The sequence below is a fragment of the Cavia porcellus genome, unplaced genomic scaffold (genome assembly GCF_034190915.1).
Source record: "Cavia porcellus strain 051 isolate PalLab524CR breed Dunkin Hartley unplaced genomic scaffold, mCavPor4.1 scaffold_24, whole genome shotgun sequence".
Classification (NCBI taxonomy): Eukaryota; Metazoa; Chordata; class Mammalia; order Rodentia; family Caviidae; genus Cavia; species Cavia porcellus.
In genome coordinates this window covers 31496095-31501355 of record NW_026947507.1, presented here as the reverse complement: position 1 = coordinate 31501355, position 5261 = coordinate 31496095, and positions in this window count along the sequence as shown.

Sequence of the window (5261 nt, the reverse complement as noted above, 5' to 3'; positions counted from 1 at the left end):
TGAATTATTGGGGACCAAGATCCCCAAACTCCCAAATGAATGTATGGCAAAGGTTTAAATAAATGGGACAGGTGTTATGATGTTAGAGCTCCAGGAGGCTCAAAACTTTCTAGCAGAGTTCAAGACTCTGGGACTGAGACAAATGACTTCTCTAGGCATCCAGCATTTATTAGGTTTTCAAACAAAGACAGGGGATACTGAGGAAAGCATGGGAACAGAGCAAGACCATGGCAATCAGTTCAAAGTCTTCTCTGAGTAGTAAATTATGCTGATGTAGGAGAACTGCCTTATCTCCATGATGCATTTATGGTGAGAATGAGACAGCAGACATGAGATCCCTGCAGCTGCAGTCTCTACTTAATTGGGATTGGAACAAGGCGTCCTCCACTGTGGCCTTATCTCACCCTTTGAGATGTCTCTGGCATCACAGGCCTCTACGGGTCTCAGCCAGAAACAGTGATTCACAGAGGTTCATTTACTATGAATCTGCTGCCCATCTCCAGACAGGGGGCCTAGGCCTGGGACTCACAGATAAACATAGACAGCTAATTAGTAACTTTAAATCCTGCTCAGAGCCACTTCATAGTGGTCTCCATCAGTGAATCTTTTAGCACTTTCAATGGTGCAAACAGCCAGTTGTGGCACATAGGTTTGCTGCCACTGCTCTAGTAAAACAGTTCCTCTGAAGATCAAGGCTTTGGTAAAGAACAGAACATGCAGCCTATTTAAAAATTATTTCTTCTCACTTGCCTACCAGAAGCACTAGCGGACTGTTTTTTTGTTTGCTTGTTTTAATTTCTGTTAGTTTCTGACATAACTTTGTTGAATTTCAGGAGTTAAAACTAAAAAATGTGTGGAGCCCGATTACGATTGGCTCCTGATGGAGTTTCTAATTCACCATTTGTCCATGGAGTGTCATTTAGGGGGGTTTACTCTTTTTCTTTTTAACTGTATTCTTTTCATTGCTACATATTTATCATATATATTGGTCACATGCATCATAGGAATCTTGTGATACGTGGATATATCACATCACAACTCCTTTTTCCTCATTCTGCTCCCTTCTCTTCAACTGTCTTGAGTCATACAAGCTTTGTTTTCATTTTTTTTCTTTCATTCTCTTTTTCTTTTCCCTTCCTTTTCATTTCTCTCTCCTTGAATTATTTGTAGGAAAATGGAGGTGCTTCGAGACCATAATCTTAAGTGGAATAAATCAGACTCACAAGTGTAACTATGTCATTATTTCTCTTGCATGAGAATCCCAAAAAAGAGTAAAGGAGGAGCACAAAAGAGGAGAGAGATTGGGAAGCAGGAAAACCTTTCAAATGGGATTTTATTCTTGCGAGTTGTTTCTGGGCATTGGCCCTCTCCTCTGTTCAGAAGCGACAGTTTTCCCTTGTGACTTCTCTGAACGATCTGTAAAGAGCTGTTTTTTTCTGGGTCTTGTTTAGTTTTTTAAAATATTTTTTCAGGAACAGAGTGACCACGCCCAGACCTTTTACATGCTGGAGGATTACTGGGTGTTGGAGTTTCTTTTTGGAGCTATACAAATACTGTGAGATTAGGTAGGAATTGTGGTAGGAACACCCTCTAAATAGACTAACACCATCACGTTGCATACTTTTAAAAAGTGACTTTTATATCAAGTATTTCTCAGTAATAAAATAATAGAAAAGATTGGCTGGAAGTCTGGATGGCTAGGAATTTCCAAGGCTGACGATAAACTGAAGGGTAGGCAGTGTCATTTTCTTCAGTACATCTCTTGTTTTGAATGTAATATTGTTCACTCTTGGTCAAAATTTTAACTGGTAACTTTTTTGTTATCTATTAGGATTAAACATTTAGCAGTCAGTTGGGCACAATTCGTTTTCTTTTTTGTGTGTGTGTGTGTTTTTTCTTTTTATCGGTACCAGGGATCGAACTCACGACTTGCCTGCTTGCCAAGTTAGGCGCTTATGCCGCTGAGCTAAATCCCCAGCCCCCACAATTCATTTTCTAAACCCATATTCATATATACCATGTCTCTAGTCTGTGCGCTGAAATACAGATCATGTTGAGATATAACCCAGTCTCTAAAGAAGTCAGTTGATAAAAACTAATCAGATTTCAAAGCCCAACCACTTATGGAGAAAACATTCCCAGAAGATGACTTCAGGCATTTTGTAGGAAGCTGGAAAGATTAAAGATTTTGAAAATCAAGAGGACAGAGGCAATAAGAGACCAGTGGAAAATAAAAATCAGCTTTAGTGATAATCCTCGGGTAAAACAGATTTGAGTTCAATTCTGTGCCTAAATCACTGTGATTAAGAGTTAATCTTAGATCTCAGAGGACAGCTTTGAAAAATATCTATATTTTAAGTTTTCTGAGATGACCAGAATTGGAGAAGACATGAACTGCAGATGTGCACATGAGTGGTCCAGTATGGTAAGGCAGGAGACACAGAGCTGGTGGGATACTGGAAGAGGCTGGCATGGGGGAACAGCTTTCAGAGTGCGCTGAGGGCAGCTTCTGTTCCACTATGACTTGGAAACCAAGTGCTGTAGGCGAGTTGTGAGGAGAACAACTGTTCTCAGGGCACAGAATTTATAATATTATTTTATGATGGTCATCCAAGGTTTAACATAAGAAAGTATAGGAAATCTTCCCAGAACGCTAACAATGTCCTGCATAAGTCCAGATGAAAACCTAGAGCCCATGACAATGCACTCCAACTGGAGATCTAGAGCTCACAAGGACTCATGCCACTCTGTTTTAGGGATCTGCACTGGGAAGGCCCAAAGGTCAGTAGTGGAAGATAGAAAGTCTATGCCAGTAGGGTGAAGGAGCTGTGCTGGTAGGTTGAAGGTTCTACACTGGAGCCCAGAGATTGCGCTCATAATAAAGACCAGGGCTGTCCTGAAAAGTACCACAGCCATCCTCAAGGATGATAAGAACAGTCAAGAACATGCTAGAAAGCCGGCATGACGAGTTTATCCTGGAGATTAAGCTGCACACCTTCCCCTCCAGAGCCAGGAAGCCCTGTTCCATGTAAGGACCAGAGCTGCCCCAAAGTGAACTACAGTCACTCTCACCAACAAGATGTTGAGCTCTTCTGATGACAATAGTTGAACTGACACTGGGGAAGCTAACCATGATGAGCTCCGCCAGGAGAACCAATGGCTCAAACAGCAACACTTAGAGAAACCCAGAATGCCTCACTCATCTTCTCCACATCTCTATTTATGCTGGCAACTTTCTTCGAGTGGACCATCTACACTCAGCACCATACTGATTTAATTCAGCTGGTGTTAAATTGATCACCAGTTTTTAATCCGTAACACCAAGTTAGTTGAATTCGAATCCTGGTTCTCTGGTTTGATAGTTGAGTGACTTTGGGTACATTGTACAATCTCTCCTCCCTCTATTTCTTTATGAGAAAATGAGAAAAGCAGTACTATGTTTTAGGGTAGTTTGTGATAAGTGATGTCTACCTGAGAGCTTTTATAGGAAATAATGAATAAAAATGAGAAATAAACTCATTGAAGATTTATACTGTATGCACAAATCCATACAAAAAGAGAATGTGTTGAGCTTCTAACACATATATTAATAATACAGGAATCAACTCACAAATAAAACCTGGGGAATTAGGTTATGACTCTAATACTTAAGTCAAAAATGTTAAGGATTCCAGAAATAAGTAGTTAAAGAAAATATGGAGACTGAAAAAAGTTCAAGTTTCACTAAGAAACTACCTTAATTCTAGAAGAATCCTTGTTAACTAATCCTGGCTATGAGGATTAGTGCTGCCAGTAACCTCACTAAACTGCAACTATGCCACAAAACTAGATTTATCCCCAGAACCTCAGTTTAAACTTGCCTCTCTTTCCTAGGTTTCCTAGGTTTATTGTATGTGGACAAGTATGTCCACTGACAAAGTATCTAATTTGTTTAGCCATCAAATTTAAATTACTGTATAATATGTACTTTCGGGAATTTGTTGAATAGAAAAGAGGTTGATACTATTTAATGAACAGTAAAGAAATAAAACTAATGTGAGTAACCAAAGTCTACTTTTAAATGAAATTCTCTAATTCAGAAGGGGATTGTGAGGGAGGAATGTAACCGTCCTGACCATTTTCTCTCAGCTGTTCTACATGATTCCATTTCTTTTCCATACTGCTACACACTATGTGGCTTGTAAAGGGATAGAAAAAGTATTTCAGAAGACCATATCGTAAGTATAGCTCTATTATTAGCTCAGCAGCACTGGAAAAAGTTGAACTTGATTCCTCCTCAACACAATAATCTGTAGCTCAGGTGAACATTTCAGCTTCAACTTTGGGTCCCTCAAGCTTGCCAGGAGGTGCTTTGCCACTGAGCTAAATCCTCAGCCTAGCTTCTATTTAATATGGTTATTTATTCTTTTTAAACTCTATAAAGCATTGGTGCTGAAACTAGACTTTTAGCTCACCAGAGTTTTTGGATAAAATAGAAGTATTTGATATTCAGTATAATTTGATAGTTCATTATTTATATAGATTTTAAGAAGTCAACAGCACATATAGCTAAATGAGAAATCTTGAAATGGTCATCACAGCAGATGCGCCGACAAAGCCACATATTAGCACTCTTCCTAAGTAGCAATTTGTTTCTGTGACACCTAGGGAGGAAAGAATTTCCTATTAGTGCCAGAAAATAGAAAAATATGAAGTAGTTAAGAGTCTCAAGTAAAAAAAGTAAAAGAATCTCCAGTAAGGATTAAAAGTTAATTTTAGGACACTCTTACACTATAATTTAATTTATTAAAAGTCAAAAGTTTGTTTGTAAAATGTTTGATGTTTGTTTGATTTATGAGGTCAATGAAGCAAATTCCCAAAAGTCTAATATGTCCTCTTTGCTTCAGTGAGGAAGGAAAATATTATGGTACAAAAGAAACTTTCTCATTAAATAGTCACTTAGCAAGAAGAACCCAAGATGTGAATTTAATGTGAGCATAAATGAGATGAAAAGAAGAACATTTATTCATTATTTATTTGTTTGTTTGTTCTAGAAGTATTTTTTGGAAAACCTCTAAATAGTTGGCACTGTGCTACATGCACTGGGGAGAGTCCTAGAAGCTCTCAAGCAGCAAGACAGGGTGACTGGTCCATCATTAGATATACAACAGAGTAGAAAATGTGTCATTAGCGAGGTGATACGGATGCAATCGGACATCGTGGGAGGGAAGGAAATGGAAAATAAAAATGAAGCCAAAGAAAGACACATTACAGACTCCTCA